We start from the raw sequence: 20,816 nt of genomic DNA on the forward strand, positions 1-20,816 counted from the left end.
AGAGGCTGGAGAAGGGGGAGGAATTTCATTAAGCTCTCTCTTCAGATGAATCAGGGAAAAAGAGACAATCTTGTAATGTTGCCCATTAGAATGGGATCTGGATGTTCTAACTCATTTTGAAGCATTAATTAAAAGTAATTTGATGAGGATTAGTTGCCATAAACAGACTTTAGGATTTTCTTATTTATATTTTCTTTGGGTGGTATCTTTTCAAACATTATAGCCAGACCTGACTTCTATTGAGTATACCCAGTTGTCCCAAACATTTGGCTCCATCCTAATCTATGACCAACATTACACTAACAATGGTTTCTATCTCTTTGGGATAAGGGATAAAATATTCTCATGGCCATTTAGTAAATGGCAGCACAAAGATAGTAACATAAATGTAATAGCAGCAGCATAATATAGTGATAACTGTGGTGTATGGGAGACCCTGAATGGGTAGAGGATACATCTGAAGAGGTATATCTTGGCTTAAATCAGGTGTCTACATGTTTAGTTCACAATGACCAGACTCTTGGTTTACTTTCTGGATTTTGGCTGTCTTATTGGATAGCATTCGTTAATCCTTTTTATTCAAGTGTGAAATGTTTGTGGTTTTCTTTTTTGGTGTGTATTGTTTTCTGGGGTTTTTTTGTTGTTGTTTTTGTTTTGGTTTGTTGTTGTTTTTTTTTTTCTTTTTGGTGTGTGGTTGTTTTCCCTTTTTTTTTTCCTTAGGAGAATTTTTTCCTTGGCACATAATTCTTCAAAGATTCTGCCTATTCCAGCACAGAGGGTAAAAATATTGTGGGCTGGGGTGCTACTCTTAATAAGTATTTTTAGGCTTCTGGCATGGAAACAGTTAATTATTCAAAACCAGAATTTCACTGAAGAAATTCAGATAGAATATTTTATTTACTAACCCAGATTTCCATAGCTCTAACTTTTTGGAGTTAAAGTAAGAAACTGGGAAAAAACGAGAAGTCAGGGTTTGAGATCATTGTGAAGCAATGATAGTGCAAGATCATCCTTGGTACCTTGTTTTTATTGCACTGGGAACAATCTGTTCAGTTATCAGCATCAGGATGTCTCTGATCTGTCATGAAAGTAAAATTGGTACTGCTGATAGGACACCTCTGTGCTTCAGAGTTAGAGACATGCACAGCTTACTGCTGAGCATCCACTGGTCTGCTCTTGTGACCTGAGCTAGAAATTCTGCCCCTTGCTCTGCTGGGTCCTATAGAACAACTTGCTCCCAGAGTACCCCCAAAGACAGGGCTTTGTGGTGCAGCAAAATTAATCCAGCATCTAAATGCAATTTAAAAAAAACAAAAAAAACCAAAAACCAAAACAAACAACAAAACAGGCTGCAGTAAGCCTGCTAAACCAGACAAAACTTAGATTTGTATGCATGAGCAGTATCTGCCATTTAGCTTCCAGCCTGTAGAAAGGAGATAATGAGAATCTGTGGCCAAGGGGGAGGATGGGAGAGCAAGGCCCCTTTTCATGGCTTAATCCTACTAGACTGTCAGGTAGAGGTAAAAAAAAAAATGCAGTTTATCTTCTTATCTTGGTGCTTTCTCCATCCTCTGTCTCTTAGCAGCTCTGACACATTGTGCTCCAAGAAGGTCACAAATTCAGGAACTGGCCTTTAGCAGGGCTTTGTTGTTTGGGTTTTTTTATTATTATTTTTATTATTTTGGCAATGCCAATTTTATCCTCATACGATTCTTGCATGATTTAGGGGTGTGTGTATCAGAACCCCCCACAGGCTGTGGGACTACATGATAGTTGTCTTCCTGGTATCAAACTTTGTCAGGGAGAGTTACAATACACATGTGGATAGGTCGTGGTTTAGGAATGGTATTGCTTAATTTAGTGTTCCCACAGAAACCATTCCAAATTACACACCAACTGCTCATACCCCACTTCCTCTCCCTCCTCTCTCTGGAAAGGAGGATTGGAGGCACAAAAGGTAAAAATCATGAGTTGCTGTAAGAACAATTTACTGGAAGCAGCAATGAGATAAGAAAACAAACAGGGACAGCGACAATATTAGTGACCAAAGTGTACAAAATGCAAATGCTCACCACAATGCCATGCAAAACCTGACAATTCCTGACTGCTTCTATGTACCCTCACCTGTGTTCCCAGAAAATGATGTGAAGTGGTGTTGAAAACCACTGGTTCTTAGCCACGCACCCTCCTGGCTACTGAAAAACCTAATGGTCCTGGCTGGAACCAGGACAGGATATTAGTTTTCTGCAAATAGGTACATAAACTTGCCTAATCTACTAGGTTGTCTGAAATTGCCATATCTAGTGTCACCAGGGTTACACTAGAAAAGGTTGGCTGGTAGACTTCTTTTTCCAGAATCATAGAATATTCTGAGTTGGAAGGAACCCGTAAGGATCAACAAGTCAAATTCTTACATGAGTGGCCCATATGGAGATCAAAACCTGTGATCCTGGTGCTATTAGCCCTACTGAGCTCTTATCAGGGTTGGCTTTCTCCTTTCCAGCCCAAATCATTATGTGATTCTACCATTCTCTAACAAAACTTGGAGTCAGAAAAATCTGGGCTTCTCATTGCTCTTAACAAGAGCCTTAATGTCTTAAAAAATCTGATTTCCACTATTCCCTGGTGGTGATAGCTTAGAAAGCTTTCTCAGAAATGCTCTGTAGTGGGATTGCTGAGCAGTGATTCCCACAGGTCAGCAATGACCACCCCCTCACTTTAGGGAGATGGAAAAACTGGTTTAGTTTCTTTTATGGTTCAACCAGTAAAAATCTCTTGGTATGTGCAGTATGGGGGTAAAGTCCCCAAACAAATGTGAATACAGAGCTATGGAATTTATGCTCACAATCAGGGAAGGGAACTGTGTTTGCTACAGTGCCAATATCTGTAACTGTTCTGTATCCCTGAGAGTATCCCAGGAGCAATGCTATTGACTTTATGGTCCTGATCTGGGAGCTGGCCTTTCTTTTTGGAATAACTGTTTGTTTCCCTCACCTTCATGAGAGCTATAGGTGTGCAGAGAAAGTTGTGACTAGAACTGTGAAAACTAGAGAAAAAAAGGGGCAGATGTCTGAAGAGGGGGGTAAAAAGCTCAACCCCCCTTGCCAACTTCTCAGATTTTCCTTAAATTGTTTGTTTTTCTGATTGTCTTCAGTCAGAATGGAAAAAAGGCTCCAGCTGCAGGAAGAACTGGGGATTTCTAGGCATTTTATACCAGCTGAGCTCATGATGCTGTTTTAATAGCCTGTTGGAGATGACTCAGCCAGCTCAGACTGTGTAAAATCATCAATTATTTATTTCTAATTTTCGTGCATTGCTGGTCTGTGGAGATCATTAATGTCTGGATAAAAAATTACTGGAGAGAAGTGGTGCCTTGGTCTCTTGCAACATCACTAAAATTTTCAAGTAAAGGCTGTAAACAAGGATGCTCGTCTAGAGCAATTGCAATCTGAGCATTTAAGGGACTATTCCTAATTTAGTATTCTGTGTTCTTTCTCTCTGCTTACCTAGCCAAAGAGCAGTGCTTACTGTCGCAGTTGAAAAGACCTAAATTCATCCACATGTAAATTTTTGTGCTGAGTATTACGATGGCTTGGTTTCCTTTATAATTCTTCCCTGCTGTTGCACAAAATCATGTTGCTCAGATATGACTCACTGGATATCTGTTCACATGTCATTCTGCTATTAGAACTTAATTGGGATAAAATGGGGCATTCTCTCTTCTATCCTCTGGTCCAGGCAGTGTTGTGATTTGCAGTTTTTAAGAGATTATTTTTTTCCCTATTTTGGTAGAGATTTTGCAGTTGCAGCTGTGATGTGTTTGAGTAGGGGTTTGTAAAAATTTTACACTTTTATTTAGCTAACTGATGCAGTTGCAGAAGCCAGTACTCTGTTTTCTGGGTGCAGTGAGTCCTACAGCATCCACAAAAGCCACAATGTAGATGTTAGTAGCTGCAGAGTTTTCTTTCGCTGAGAAAATTCATTCAAGCCTAGATCCTCTAAAAGGAAATCCATATATGCAGGAAGTATATGTAACACCTGTCCTTGTGTTCTTATCTGCAGCTCTTTTTTTGTGTACTTTTGCTTTTAACAGAGTATCTCATGCATAAATGCAGGTAGAAATTTGATTTTACTTTAATTAAATGGGAAGCAATCTACTTAGTGATACCCAGTCTGGGCCAGATCTTGGCATTACAGCTAGGTCTTCAGAAACATTGCCTGCAGTCCTTCACAGAACTGTTTTAACATTAGTTCTTGCACTCCTACCAAAGATTTTAGTTTGTCTATAACATTCATATTGTAGCAGGAAAAAATACAACACTACCCAAAAATTATGCTCATGGTTTCAGGATGGTACAGAATCTAAAGCTATGCTTCAGTAATATCACCATGTGGAAAAAAGGAAAATTCATTTAAAAAATCCTAAATTTGGGATCTGGCTTATTTTTGACTATATCCAAGATGAGTAGTAGATAACTCAGCCATCAGGACGTATTTTATTAATTTGGACATTGAATTCAGGGCCAAATTCAATTCCCATTATGTAGCATTAAAATGATACTTTGCATATGCTGCTTGTGGATGTTTGTAAAAAAGAAGCTGTCTAGAGGATTTTATAGTACCCTGAGATTGAGAGATGTCTAAATAGGGGTATGTGACTGATGGATTTGAAATGTGAAGATATCTGAGCTGTAAACTGGTAATGCTAATGCCTGGAGTGGTTTCTCATGTACTCTTAGCTTGCTCCTAAAAGGAGAAGGCTTTGTGTTCTCCAGCAACTTTATAGCTTTAGTCAGGCTTTTCCAGGAATGCATCTTGGTATTGTCCAGGGTTGGTGAATGTTATAAGGGATTTCAACCTTACCTTTGAGTTTTGACATTGGGAGTTTGACTCTCCAAATTTTATCTTGGATAAATTGTGAGGCTTTTTCATAGAGAATAAATCTCACTGTTCACCTTCCCCTTTCCCTCCCTGCTTAACTTACACTACTGAACCTAAAAACAATTCATATTCGGCACAAGCTGAAAGACAGTGATAAAGAAATGATGATCCTAAAATGAATGGAGGGACTTGTGAAGGTTAGAACAACAATGTCAGAGAAGAGGTATTTACTTTCTGTGTGTTTGCTTTTTTCCCAAGCCTCCACGGTGAAAAAAGCTCATAAAAATGTGCATAATCAAGCACTTCCAATGAATCATCAAATGCCATGAAACGTCATAGTAAAAAATTATTCTTGGGCCACTTGCTGAAAGTGCTATGCCTATTGATTTCCATGGGTAGGAATGAGGCAGGACAGAAACATGATGTGGAGCTGCAGAAAATGGGATCCCACCTTGTGTGACTTCTGCTTCCCCTCACTTACATTTTCCAAGGCATTACTGTCTAACATGAAGAAGGTGGTGTTGTCATAACTCATTCTTTACCTCTGCATCACTGACCCTCCAGGAAGGTAGAGAAAGATCCCAGAACCGAGATCCTCTTAAACTGATTTGTAGGGAGAAGTTGAGTATAAACTTTTACACTGATGCAAGATTGATGATGTTTCACGTCATGGCCCAGATGCATAGGTTGTTGCTAATAATTCACAAAAGGTTCACTTATTAGCAAAGCAAAATATTTCTTCAGTGACTTTCAGAAAACTCCATGTCATTACTTGCCATAATGGTCCAACTCTCATATTTAAAATCAAATTAATTTCAACAGAATGTACCATGTATGTGATTTCAAGGTCTCTCCATTTAAGTCACATTTTACTTGATTATAAATAAGACTTACCCTATTGCACAGTTCATTTTTGCTTTTCTCTGATTAGAAAAACAAAACCTCAACCCTAAATGTAACCTAGCCAGAAGGTCAAGGATTAGGAACATCAAGGAAGAATATAGAGGGGACAAACTATGATGATGGTTTGTTGGTCCAGCATGTGCAAAATTGATTTTCATGTGGCTTTGCCGCTGGAATTGCTTGTCTTGTTCTCTTTGTCCTTTTGTGCTTAAACTGCTCCTCAGAGACCTGTGTACATTGAGTGGCACATGTGCCATGATCTCCAATATTGTCAAGCTTTTTGTAGTGCTGTGTATTTAAAGAATGCAGTTTTCCATAAGTGCTGTAGTGTGGCAAAGAAACAGGGCTGTGAAGGGAGAGTGGAAACCATGAGAGTGGAAAGCAGCAGAGTGACATTTTTCATTTTCGTCATCTTTGACAGCTGCTTCATAGTGAGAGCAAATAAGAGTACCTATGGCGGTATTTCTAGCTAATCCAAGTGTGGCAACTGCTTTGGGGGAAATTCTGCATCACAGTTGTTCCTCTGCAAGTTTTCTTGCCTTAGACAATCAATAAACAAGTGATACAGAAGGAGGTACCTTGTACCTTTCTAAATCTGACACCCTTACGAATGTAAAGCAACACCTGTGTGTTCAAAGAAACCATACACATCCCTCAAATCTTTCTGAAATCCAGGCTGTGTACATAAATTCCTGAGTAAAATGGCTTTGTTTTCAGTGTCCAAACCTCCCTGTACCCTCTCTGATCACCAGTGCTTGACCCTGCTGCCTGAGGGAGATGCTGGCAGAGGAGCTGACTGGGCAGCCTGGAGCCTGCTGGAGAGCAGCTGCATTTTATCTTCTCTGTGTTGCCTCTTGCTTCAGCTGCTGCAGCATTTCAAAAGGCCAGGCTTAATGAGCTGTAAGGGGGGGGGGGGGGGGGGGGGGTGGGGGTGATATTCAGACAAATCTTGGTAATATGCTTTGATTAATTCAAGAGCTGAAGGTAGCTGAAAAACCTTTTTTGTTTTTTTTTAGATCCAGGGTATTACTGTATTGCCTTACATTGCCTTTAATAGCACAGTGTATGTAAACACCTCTTAGTAGTGCACAAAGAAAAAATTATTAACAAGAATTACGTCTTTTCAATTGAAATATGTATTAGGCTTTCATGTAAAATCTGGTTTTCCATTATAATCAGTTTGGGAATTGGGTGCTTTCCTGAGGTTTACAAGCTCAAAGGGAATTCAATTTTGCCAAGTATTTTTTTCCATGTAATGTTAAAAAGTACATTAACCACCCTCACCTGTTCCAGTAGAAAATAAACTGTTACCTTTCATTTTCTCTTTCCTGTTCCATCCTCCATTATAATTTCCTGCTTATTTTTTTGAAGTGGTGAGGTACACTTTTCCCCCCTCTCAGTAGGCCAAATCCATAGAGAAATGGGAAAAAAATGAGCCTACCTTTCTCTGTGATATTATACTCTTTTATTTTACTCTGGGATGACTTCTTTTCAAACTTGGTCAGACACAGAAGCGCTCTTACTCCTCTTGTAATGTATGAGTGGACTCAAATATTTCTGGATCTATGTGTCCAAGTCTTGTTTATGGGGCCAATGTTTTTAGTGATTTTTTTTGTTTAGGGATGGCTGGGTGTCTGTCCATTTCTCTTGGGTGGTGGGCAGTACCCTTCTACCTTACTAGTAGTAATAATAAAGCAGAAGATGCCTCCTGCAATCTGAAAGTCACCACAGTGGCTTTCATTTATTTTTGTCTTGCTCAGTCTTTCCCCCTTCATTTCTGTTGGGTTTTTTTGGTTTAACCTATTTGTCTTTTTGGTGCTGCTTCAGTCAGTAGCTTCTTATAGTCTGAGTGAGCCTTCCATTTTTGTTCTTTGAAATACCTAATATTATGTAGATTAAAAATAAAGAAATCTGCAACGAACTATTTTAAGCTACTTATAAACTGTGGAGCCATGTGATGTCAGCTTGCACATGCTGGCCAATTGGCAAGCTGATGATTTTTGTCTCTGAGCAGTTGTTGCCTTCTAAGCATTTATTGCCAATATAAATGCTGACCCTTGCTGCTCTCATTCTGCATGGCCATGCATAATTCTTCTTTTGCTTTGAGACCTCTGCTAGAGAGAGGCGGGGATATATGACCATAGAAATTGCGTTAAAGCTCAGATTATGTTATTTCTGAAAAAGCTTGATGCTTTAGTGGAATTAAATGTAGCCAATTATGAGACAGAGTGGTCTGAATTTTTTCTGGATTTTTTTCAGAAGTTCACTTATGCCCTGAATAATATGAGCATTTCTACACTTTTCCCCTGCTACTAAATGCAGTTTTATGTATTCTTATTAGGATTAAATAGTTATATAACTTAACTGAAATCTTCTAATTCTTGACTTCATTGATATATTTTGATATATCACCATTTTTATAGATAAATTGCACAACTTTTCACCTTGAGAAAATCAGAGATACATGATTGTTGTATTTCAGCAAGCTTATTCTTCAAGCTTGCTTGAATCCTGTAATGCCATTTTTTGGTACTGTATCATGTCTGTTTTCTATCAACATTTAGAAAGCCATATTTTTTCTCCTTTATTTGTTTGTGGAGCATGTGTTTTTTTTTTTTTGTGTTGAACTCTCTACTCTGAAGAGAATTTGTGTAGAAAATGTGTTTCTAGCCAATTGCAAGGCTAGGCACAAGATGTTGCATTCGCCTTCAGTCAGTAGCTTAATGTGTGTCCTGGCAATGTCTCAATCTGTCTATATCCAAATAACACAAAAATCTTTAATGTGTATTTATATTCAGCCCTGTAGGAGGAGAGCTTTAAAGCAGGTATTTTGGTTAACAAAAAAGTCTGTGTTATCTGGGTTCTGTGGAAGGATGATTTGACTTTTAAACTCGAAAAAAAAATTAGTACACCAGAAAAAGTGGGTCCAAAATCTACACCTCTGGGATTGAATCCCAGCAAATAATGCTGAATTAATGTGTTTGAGCCTGCAAACTGACTCAGGCAGTCCACTCTCCAGCTGGGAGCAATGCTATATGGAAAAATATAAGCCTACCTTCAAACTGCTGTAAAAACCTGAAGATGAAGGTACCATGAGAGTTTAGTGGAGCTACATTGGCTGTTTTCAGAGCTCATAATATCTCAAGGGTAGAATTGTTGAACAGAGTATCCATGACAGAGATTGTGTCAACATGCAGCTAAAAAAGCAGGAGGTGGTGAGAGGGAGGGATGCGTCCCTCAGTTCTGGTGTTCTCCTTAGATTTGCAGTTACCTTTACTGTAGGGATGCCCTTTGCTTCATAATAAAGTAGCATGCCAGAATTAAATGCAATGTGGATTTTTTTTTTTTTTTTTGACCTGTAACAGTCCAAAGCTACTGTCTTTGGGTGGAATGCTTTCAGGTACAGTGAGAGACTGTATATCCTGGTTTGCATAGTTAAAAGAAAACAGCCAATTTCATGGTGGCTGCCTGTCAAGTTTCTTATCCATATTTAGTTAAATATCAGAAATTACAACTTCCTCTAACAAGTATTTCAGAGCATTAATTAACTCAGTTTATGGTTTTCAAGTAAATATTTACAGATAAATTGTGTTATAGTTTTATGTTATGCCACTGAAGGGTAATGTGGTTGTCTGGTTTCTGTACTAGTGCCATCTGGTGACTAAAAGTTACTATGGAGCCTTCCCTCCTGCAGCTGGAGGGGTACAGGACGGGTTTGGCCAAGGATTGAATTTGATAATCAGGAGAAACTCCTCAAGAGGGTGCCTTGGATCTTTGCATGGGGTTTATTGTCCACTTCTGGTAAAAGCAGTGCTGAGAATGACTCTTAGAGAGGCTGTGATTTCATTTTAATGCTTGAATGATTATCTGAACTACTGAACTACTGCAGCTCATAATTTGTTAGAACTGAATAAGCTGGCTTCAAGGTAATTTGGACTGAAGCAGAAATACAGTTTTGGAATCAGTGGTCATCACCTTGAATTTCAGCCTTTTGCTGTCAGGCACAAGGTTTAAAGAATGGACTTGCTACACATTTGTAGTGTGTTTTTGCCATAGGAGACAACTCTCCAAGCCCTTTCAGACTCCTTCCTTCACTCGTCAGTTATTAATGTACTGTCCTTTTAGTCAATAGCACATAGATATGTTTTTCTCACTAGCTCTTTGCTAAAGTCATTTTAGGGTTTCAAAGAAAAACCAGATTTTGAAGAAAAGTTCTTTCCAGAACGTGGTCCAGGAATGATTTGAAATAATTTTAAAACAGGAGGCAAACAACATCTCCAGTTTCCCATCCTCTATACTAAAATGCTGTCTTATATATTTTTTCCCCCTTAAGTACTTGTTGCAGAAAATAGTGTTCTGTCATCACGTTGCAGTGATGGCTTGGCTTATGGCACTTCAGCATGCCCAGTAATTGAACCTGTGATTCCTCAGTGTTGTTCTTCCTGTCTTTTCCTGCGTTTTCCTGCATAAAGGCCAGGGGAGAAGAGAAAACGGTACCTGGTGAATTACCAGTCTAGCAGGAAATAAAGAACATTACACAGTGAGAGGGAAAACAGTAACTTCTTCCTTCATTTCCGGAGGTGGAGTTTCATGCCACACCCTTTGTCACAATGCTCAACAAACAGCTCTGGTGGTCAGTTCTCACACTCTTGAAACCCAGAATGTCCCCTCCAAAGGTGCTAAGAGAAGTAATCTTGGGACTAATTTTACCTGTTTTGGGTCTGAGGTTGAAACTGTGTGCAAAGAGCCAAACCAGCTTGTCCTCACAGGATAACTGAAACCCTGCAGGCTTTGCTGGACAAATAAGAGACTGGGGTTTATTCCAACTGCTTTGTTAATCCCTTCTTATTGTCTTCAGGGAAAATAACTGATTTTGACAGCTCCAGGAAAATAAAATATATATGTGGAAGATATATATATATATACACAGATATGAATGTATGTGATAAAATGCTGATAAGAGGTATCTGCTCCATTAGTGTGAAACTTAACAATATATAGCAAGAAGTGACATCTCTCTCCATTAAAATTTTGAGAATAGCAATTTCTTCCTAAAAGAATACTTGTGAGTTTATAGGAGTGTGTTGTGCAAGTCCATACATGACTCTGTGCATGTATGGACACACATGGACTCCTAGAGAAGGTGCAGAGTTTCTCACAAGAAAGCCTGGCCTCAGCTGTCAAGTGTGGATGCTCAATGCTTTTTGTAAACTGCTTCTTCAAGTCACTCAAGCTGAAGAGTCTTGGTCTCCAAGTACTCACAATCCCTGTGCATCTGTGGAAATTCATGGCCACGTATCCGTAGGGTCTGTGCCAGAAGAGAAATTTTGAAAACCATACATAGAATGGTTTGAGTATGAGTAGTTATGTGTTGGTTCAGCAATATGGAACCAAAATGGAGCCTGGAAAAGGTGTTGACTGAAGAGGAGTCTCCCTTACGTGCTGAGTTCAAAATTAGAAATGTTCATTTCCAAATCTAGGTTGACTGTAGCCTGGGATAATGCTATGACTGCACTAGGTTTCTTGACTTTTAAAATCATTTTATGCTACAATTCAAAAGATGTTTCTATTAGTTTTGTATAGTGTTTTTAAAAAATTTTAACAAATGAATGAGAATGTCACTTATCCAAGAGTAACAGACTACGTTTCTTAGTTACAAAAGTTCTCTTCAGAAATATGTCATCTTCCATGAACAGGGCTTACTGGATTTAATCAAAAAGCATGCCTTAAAAAATGTATTCAAGTGTGCTGGTTAAGGCATTACAGTAGAACTTTCTATTGCACACTCTATATCTCAGCTTAGTCGGATCTTAATTTGTTTGTCCTTCTGGCTTTTTTGGATTGAAGAGAGATAGAATCATCAGGGGTTGAATTTTGGGAGTTATTAACTGTTGTGTTAGCTATACACAGCATTTGTTTTTCAAACGTACCTCAGTTCATCTTCACAGAGGCAAAGAAGATGTAAAAGTGGGAGAAAGGCTGTTGCTCCTACAGAGGCAGCCACCTCTGAAGCACCATTAATCATACCCACAATCTCCCAGTGGTGGCAAAAGCCACCAGAGCCAGCAAAAGCTGGCTTCAGCTCTCCATGCCAGTCTTCATGGGCAAAAACAGTTCCAGGGCTTGTTCTTCAGACAATGGCCCAGGGAGAAGAGTAATCTGCTTCCAGGGTAGAGGAATTATTGTGGAGGCAAGCCTGTGCGGATGCATGGTCCTTAAGATTAAGTCAGCTATAGCTAAATAAGGTTAACAAAGGTAAGAAAAATACATGTAAAATACATACCAGAAAAATACATACCAGCCTTACTGGTATGCCTGAGACCTCCTTCATACTCCCACACCCTGAGCTTTTAAACCGTGGAAACTCCAAATTCACAAGATTATTTAAATGCAAGTCATTAGGCAGAGGCTGGGCTGTCTGAATTTGGGCTTTTGTGCATCTGCATCTGTTCCCTTCAAAAAATATAGGAATTTCTTGGCTGATGACCAGAGTTGAAGGCAAAGGATAGCACCAAGTACCTATGACATTATTGATTCAGCTGTGAGATTCACCTGCAAGCCTTTGGACAGGGGTCAGTGGAAATGCTACTGAAGTCCAGAGCTGCTCCCTTTCTTAGCCTTTGCATCTGGACCACGGTGTTCTTGAGGGTAAGTAACTACCTGCTTATACAAATAACAAATCTCCAAGATGGTGTGTGAAAATGTTCATGAGCAACACTTCCTCATGTCTTTTGGAAAAGGAGTGGGCAAAATCTTCAACTTGCTTTAATCCAGACTGTTTGAACCCTACTAGTGGAGAACAAACAAACAAACAATTTTTTTAAAAGGCAGCCTCCTCAGCATGGTTAACTTTTTAAAATGTCTTTGTCAGGCTGACAAGTACTTGTGACTACTATGAGTGCAAAGGAGTGATTCATTAGACCCCAACATCTTTTGGGTCAGCTATTTTCAAAGCATTTTCTTAGAGCTGCCTTTTTTTATACAGGCCTAAGACTTGAAAACTCAGACATCGAATCAGAGGATAGTTTGGGTTGGAAGGGTCCTTAAAGATCATCTAGAAAAGTTTTATGCATTTGTTTATTTCTAGTTTAGTGCTTGATGACATCTTCATTCAGACAGGCTTGAACTTTACTTGTGTGTTGTACGTGTGAATGGAGCTGCTGAAAATGACAGTCAGGAGCAAGACTATGAACTTTTGAACTATGAACATGCTGCAACTATGAACTTTTCTTAGCTGGCAGATCTAACAACGGGGGAAATTCTTTACTCAGAGTTTTCCCAGCAGTTTGTAACTTATTTTCCATGGCCCTTATATGAAGTAGGGACTTAGATGTTGAAAGCCTTGCGGGAATATTTCACTTGAATGGGCTATATGCCTCATGCTTCCAAAAGTTCTTTGGGAGGAGACGAAGGTGCTTGGCTATGCAATCATACAGTTGTAGACACAAGATCTGTATTTTAACCCAGCAAACTGGGAGGTAGGATGTAATTTCAAACCATAGGTGAGTAGGATGCTGCCTACTGGAATGACCATTCTTTGACACTCATCTTACATATAAAAACCAATTTTCCTCTTGCACAAATGAAGACCGTGCCTTTTACACAGGGCTTCCTTTTGCTGTGGATCACCTATTGGATCAAGATGACCCCCGTGGCAGGGAGAAATTATGAGGAGGACTCCATGTTATCAGAAGGCTAATTAATTACTTTATTATACTATATTATTCTGTACTATATTACACTGCATCTAAACTGAATCTGCCAAGCACTCAACTACACTCCCCTGCACAGGATCTTGTGATTGTCTGCTGACAGTCCCAACACACACACATGGATTCAATTGGTCAGTGAATCAAAACACTCACACCAGAATCCAATTGCCAATTCTCTTCAGGTAAACAATCTTCCACAATGCATTCCACTTGTGAACAAACACAGATGCAGCAAATGAGATAAGAATTGTTTTTCCTTTCTCTGAAGTTCTGAAAATATGAATCGCAGAAATTTCTTGGGAAGTTGTGCCTTGATTTTCTCTGTGAAGAGAAATGAGATAACAATCTCCTTGTTCCCATCTACAACTGCCTAAAAATAAATAAAGTACAGAACTCCTTACATAAAGAATGAGTTGCTTGTGAAATGAAATGGACTGACGATATACAGAAAACTGTACTTGATTACTGGTAAAGGCTAATTATGTATAAGGTACTTTCCTTTATTTATTCCTTTCCCCCCTCCAACCCCTTCCCACCACAGGATTTACAGTCGTTCTAATATTATGTGTCTTCCCATGGATGAATGCAGAGGATGCCCCTTCCCTTGTGCATCTCTCAGTCACTACATTCTGCTTTTATTAGGCTATGTTTGCTGTGGCAGCATGAGATGCAGCCTGTGTCTGTCAGATGAATTTCCTTCACGGTTCCCTGAGGAACCATCAGGTCAGAGTGAGCATCTGTAACACTGCCATCCCTGCTGCACTGACTCACCCCCACTGCTTATCAATGTAGAGCTTCAATGACAGTCAAAGTGGCATGGGGAGCTTTTGCTATTTTTAAATATTTGCAGTATTAGTGAAATGTATGAATAAATCAATATTTATACAAAGAAAGAATGAGAGCAAGAGTTTCAACCCCCCCAGTACTATACATATGTCCCATCCTGGATTTATTCTTCCTTTTATCTGTGCATGGCCAAATAACAACAAGGGGAGAAGCTCCAACAGACAAGAATGAAAGACACTTTCTGCCTGACTCTGGGCAGATGTAGAGAAAAGTTTTCTGTGGTTGAAATGTTGAAGTTTAATCCTGTTGTCTTTATCTTGAGGGCCAAGGGGTTTGAATTTCCCAATGCTTCTTGGTGTTTCTCCTCTGTGTTACTAGGTGTAGGACTGCCTCTCATATCTGATATGATATTTTGGCCCAAAACTACTTTAAATCCAGAACACAGGAGACTTTTATTTTTGGCTGAAGCCTTCAGTGGGTTTCAGCAAAATGTGTAGCTGGATAGAATCCTCCAGCCTTTCTGAATGGATAACTAGATCTGTAAGTCTATGGACAAATTCTGCCTTCTCATAAAAGAACAAGTTTCAGCTTAAATTCGGAAATATGTTGTTTGAAAGGGCTGGTTTTTAATCTGTTAAAAAAGTATAGTTTTATGATGATTAACTCTTAGATCTACTCCAGAGCAATTTCAAAAGAGGCAGAATGTGGGCAGGTACCAATTACCTGTCACAATTAGTGTGCATCATATTGTACATATTTAAGAAATTAATGACAGTAGGTGGTTAGAGCTGTCTCATTGCTACTAATTAATATGATAAATCTTCAGTAGGCCATTGGCAAAATAAGATTACCAATTAAATGTGATGTCAATATTTATTAATTATACGAGAACAGATACACTTCAAGTCCAGTAACAATAGTGGGAAGCTGTGCTTTCTTTCAGAGACATTTCAGTGCATCTACTACTTGAAAAGCAGTGTATACTTTATCTGAAATATTTTTTTAATGGAAATAATGCCTAAGAAGTGCATTCATTGTCCTTGAATACTAGAATTTGGAATTTTGTGTATGCTCAATAACTTTCTCATAATCCTTCTTGTATTTGCACCCATTTAATGTTGTTACCAATATTACATATGGAGAGTTTATGTGCCTAAGTGTCTAGCTGATATAGACTAAAGATAATGTTTCTCAGTATATCTTCAGTTATGGTCTCTTCTTCTTAGTACTTATCTCCTTTTTCCCTAGAGTGACAGGTATTCAGGGTGGAAGGAACAGACAGTTCTTCATGTGGACTTCTGGTAGAGCATTGTCGCAATACGACACGAAATGAACGATACTCACATGCTGGGATATTCAAGGCAAAAAAGAGCGTGTTTATTTTTTGGCTTCGATATTTATAGAATTTCAAAGGTGACCATGGATTGGAGGATGAAATTGCTACCTCTCCAACCACACTAGTCAAACTAACAGTCTATCAATTTTCTTTTCTTCCAGAAAGGAATGCAAAACAATTGTTATTTACATGAAAAGTGCATTAGAAACTCCATTACAAAAATGTAAACATCAGAAGGCTTAGAAGAACTTTAGAAGAACAGGGCAACCGAGTATACCTACAGATTATATAAATTGACCAAATAGGATGAAATTAGTACAGAAATATTTAAAAAAAGAGTAAGAACAAGGATGCTAGAAAAAAAAAAATCTACCTGATCTGCCTGATGTTTACTGTTGGTTCCAGTTTGCACTTGCTTAACCAAACCTGGTGGTTTGAGTCTGCTTGACATGATGGGACTCAGCATGGTGTCAAGCACAGAGGAGTAGTGCCACAGGGTAAAGTCTCCAGTGTTTGTTGGAGCACTGCCCTGCAGCTGCAGCACGAAGCCTGAGGGAGCTCCAAAAGAAGGACATAGACCTACAGGATTTGGGATAGAGAGCTGCCCAGGGCCTCTTGATGAAGTCGGGGCAGGGGGAGATGCTGTCCCTGCCTGCACAAGTTGTGCACTGATAGTGGACTTGTGTCACTACACTGAGGTCAATCTGGAGGAGGTCAGCTAATATGCACCATCAGGGAAGAAGTAAAAAGCAATTGAGGGGATCTTCAGAGACCCTGCAGAGAGGAGAGCCTGAACTCCCAACTGCACAGAGGAGAGGCAGCCAGAAACCATTTGGTTTGATGGAGAAGATGGGAAGCTTAGTCCTTTCTTTTGCAGCAGGAGGGTGGCTGGTTCTCCAGCTACAGGTCTGCAAGTAGTAGACACTGCAGGGTAGTTCCCATGTCCTACTAGCTAATGGGGGACAGAAAGTCACATCTCAGTACGTACTGAAGTCACCTGTGACTGAGCCAGGCAGAGAGGCAAGCATTGCCAGTAGATTGACGGAAGTGATTACCCCTCTCTATCAGTATTTGTTAGGCAAAACCTGGAGCCCTATATTCCTGCTGCACCTCAAATATAAGAAAGATACTGATGAACTGGAGCAAGTTTAGCAGGTGGCCCTCAAGATGCCTGGAGCACTTTTCCTGTGTGGCCTGATAAAGAGAGGACTTCACGAGGACCTCATAGCAGCCTGTCAATACATCTGAAGAGCTTATTAAGAGGATGGACACGGGATCTTCTGTAGTGAGTCACAGAAGAACAATAAAAAAGGATGAAAACTGACTGGAGACCTCCTGATGTCTCTTCTGATCTTAATTTCCACAATTCATTTTCTATGATCATAATGAACTTCCCCTCACCACAATGACCCACCCTTGATGTACTGTGAGTTTTTAACCGAGCCTTCTGCTGATGTACAGTGAGCAATGGTGGCTTGACAGTGTAAAGGTAACTGCTGGTTTAGGACAAAGGAGGAGAACTGTTGAGGCAGGAACAGAAGGGTGAAATATGATGTTACGGGAAAGAACTTTCAAAGTGTTCAGGATTCTGGAGTCAGGAATGGAGTAGTTGAAAGCCATCCAACAAGGGAAGCGTTCACACAATTCTCTGGGTTGGAAGGGATTCACAAGGATCATCAAATGTGACTCTGAAGTGACTGGCCTGTAGAGGGACTGAGCCCACAACCTTGGCTTTGTTAGCAACGTGCTTTAACCAACTGATCTAATCCAAATGTTTCCTTTTGAGGAGTAAATACTGCCAAGAAATCCTTTGGTCTCTGTGAGGGTCATAATAATGTCAATTTTAATATGTGAGACTGCATTATTAGTATTCTGCTGTGATGCAAGTGATTGAACAGGAGAGAAATAACTGCAAATAATGTTTCCTGATGGAGGAGGAGAGGCTGCCCGTACAGCTGTATTCTGGATGGCCTTCCACATTTAATGGGGGTGTTGTTTCACATAATGGAGTGACTTTGGGACTTTGTCAGCTTACTTTGTAATTTTGTTTTCATGCAAGAACCTTCCATTTATCTTGGTAGCAGACTAACCACCTCTCCACTTGGGTTTCTTGCTGCATGTGGTCTTGAATGCTGCTGCTCAAATGTTGCTGCCTCTTGTATAGAAGAGATTTCTACTATGAGGGCAGACAAAGTGCTTTTTAGCATTTTATTAATTGTCAATCAGGGCAAAAGCTGGACTTTTTCCAAGGGGGTCAATGTATCATTCCTTTTCTTTTTTAAATTACAGCAAATTGTTATTGAAAGAGGATCAGCACTGTCCTCCCAGCATCTCAAAAAATTTTCTTTATTGCTCTGACCTCAACTACCACCCTCCATCTCACAGATTTTAAATGATCAAGTGTTGCACCACTTTGACTTCTGCTGTGTTGTCTTCAATCTGATGGCTGCAAACATTCCCAAACCCTTGTAAGACAGCTGATATGAGTGGTTTCAAGGGAGAGAAGTAGTGAAAACAAGACATGATTTATTTAGGGTACAAATTAGAGAAGAAGACAGATTATCTCTTCTTCCTGTGGCTGCCCTTGTTTGTCTGAGCTTTTGGATATAGTTCAAATAAAGGTATCAAAAATGGAAAAATATGGCATAGCAACTGTAGCTTTTGGGATCACTGTGGAACTTCTTTTGTAATACAAGTAGTGGGGTCATATCAAGAAGCAAGGCTGGATGCACAGAAATTCAAGCAGAAAGTCAAACTCAGCTGAAATTATATCTTAGTGAAGACAGAAGCCAGTGGACAGCAGGACATGAAGCAGTCAGTGGAAAGCAGGAGACGAACAGACAGACAGTGTCCAAAAATATTGTGCTGTTGCTGCTCTATGGATCAGCTAGAAACAAAGCAATGTTTGCTGAAGTCTTTTGACTTTTTTCCTTACTTCCTTTCTTTTCTTCCACATGCCTTCCTCCTCCTTTAACTAATCTGGTATTTTGAATTTCATATCCAAACAACACCTGGGTATGATTTAAATGATTTAAGACATCACTTTTGGGGTGATTACCAAATGTTCTTTTTTCATTAGAACTTTATTTTCTTGTCACCTCAACCTCAAATACTTAGACTGAGCTTTAGACTGGCACTGAACTAGAAAGATGATAGCAAAAAAAAAAATTTGGGTAAGACCTTGGGCATGGTGAGTTGCTTTTTCTTTTGGGCTTCTTTGTTTTGGTGGTTTTGTTTGGCTGGTTTGATTTAGGTTGGTTGTTTTTCTTTTTTTTTTAACCCTCAAACTAGAGATTTGTGCTTGGAAATTTGATTTTGTTTTTAAATTATACATATGAAATTTTATTTTTGTTTGAATAGTCTCAAATTGTTTCTTCAGAGATTATATATGAACAATACTATCTGAACTATCACATAGGATTAATCTATTCTATATAATTCTAGTGTACATTTTTCTGCAACTCTTGTCTTATGAGTCTGCAGTGATAACTCCTCATGGTGTTCTTCAATTCACCCTTCCTCCTCTTCCTCCTTACAGCTCAATGCATTTTCCAGTCATACTTCATAGTCACTTAGGTAGAAAACAACGTATTTGGGAAAGGGCATTTTTGTGTCAAGACTGTTAAATGTATTATAAGATGTTTCTATGCAGTAATTTGGATAGGCAGCATAACTACTTCAATTTTTAACCCTGTCTAATCACAGAAAATACCCAGTAGTATAAAGTCAGGGACAGTGGTACCAGTGAAATGCAAAAGAGGTCTTGGTTTTCTCTTGGAATTTTATTCCAACTTTCTGGACAATAGAGTTTGAAATTTATGGCTCTTTAAAAAAAACTTTCATTAGGGAATTTAGCACCAAATGCAGGTACACAGACACAGCAATTATCTAGGCTTACATTAATTCACTGCCAGTGGGAGGAGAGGAGTTGGTAGCTTCCAGAATCTTTAAATGTCAGACTTACTCAAGAAAGTGGAATTATGACTGTGACAACTGAGTCAGAAGAGGAACAGCACCCCTGGGTTTGAAGGGAGCCAAAACCTACAGATGTTACCAGTCAACATGTATCAAGCACACCTGCAAGAGTGGCAATCGGGTTTTTATGTCCCTTTCCCTGGCAAGTCAAAGATGAGAAAAGCTTGTACTGAAGCCAAAGGAGAGGGAGGGTTGGCAAGTGAAATGGGAACTTGTATTACTACAGATATGGAGACACCAGTGTATTATCACTCTGTAAAGCTGGCTGAAATAAACAGGATTTATTTTCTGGAGGGGAAAGGGGGGGAATGTTTTCAGGAAATGATTTCTAGTCTGGGAAGGTGAATGTGTGATAAGCATGTCTAGGTAAGTTCAAGGCCATACCTGGAGAAGTGAGAGAGATGCTTAGTGATGGGACAGGCTAGGGGAACATCTTTTCTGCTTGAGGACAAAGAATGAGGTCAGCTTCTCCTAGCAGCTGGCAAGCTTGAGATCTTGAAAAATAACGGGGAGTCTGGGACAGACATAGGTGCTCCTGAAAAATGAGAAAACTGTTTGCATATTGATGCCACTCACAACTCAATCTCAATTCACTGCAGATGGTTCTGATTTGAAACTTGTTTTTATGTTTTCCTTCTTCTCTGTAGTTTAACAGATACTCAGGATGAACTTGTAGGATAGTTACTTTAAGAAGAATTGTTCCTTCTCTGTTTCCAGCTCAGAGTGGGAGATCTGCCAGTCTGTTGTATGAATGCAACTGCATCCTCTAAAGAGTGTTTGTCATGCTGTATGAAAACTGTACCAGAACAACCTTGGTACCACCAGGCTTCTCTGGGCAGCTCTGCTCTGTGCTGCGCTTGTCACTCTGCTCCATTTGGCACTCTGCTCCATAGTCACATGTTGGCTTTGTCTTTCAGCATTTTTCCTGCCTTTTGATTTTCAATGTACCTGCTTGAGCTACAAAGACTGCAGACACAGCAATGCTACAGGCTACTTAGTCCTTCTTGTTGCCTGGAGCACCAGAATTTCCCCTCACTCTTATAAAAAATTATATGTGTGTGTGTAAAACCCACACATGTATTGTCTAGTGCTGGCAGGACCTTGACCCCCTGTCAGGACCGGTGCACACACAGTCTCTGGGTCAATTGTGAGCCTTTCCTAGAGAGATCCTTCTAAGAGGACTTCATTATATTTAACGAAACTTTTTCTAGCACTACACAGTG

The sequence above is a fragment of the Molothrus aeneus genome, chromosome 1, assembly GCF_037042795.1.
Source record: "Molothrus aeneus isolate 106 chromosome 1, BPBGC_Maene_1.0, whole genome shotgun sequence".
Classification (NCBI taxonomy): Eukaryota; Metazoa; Chordata; class Aves; order Passeriformes; family Icteridae; genus Molothrus; species Molothrus aeneus.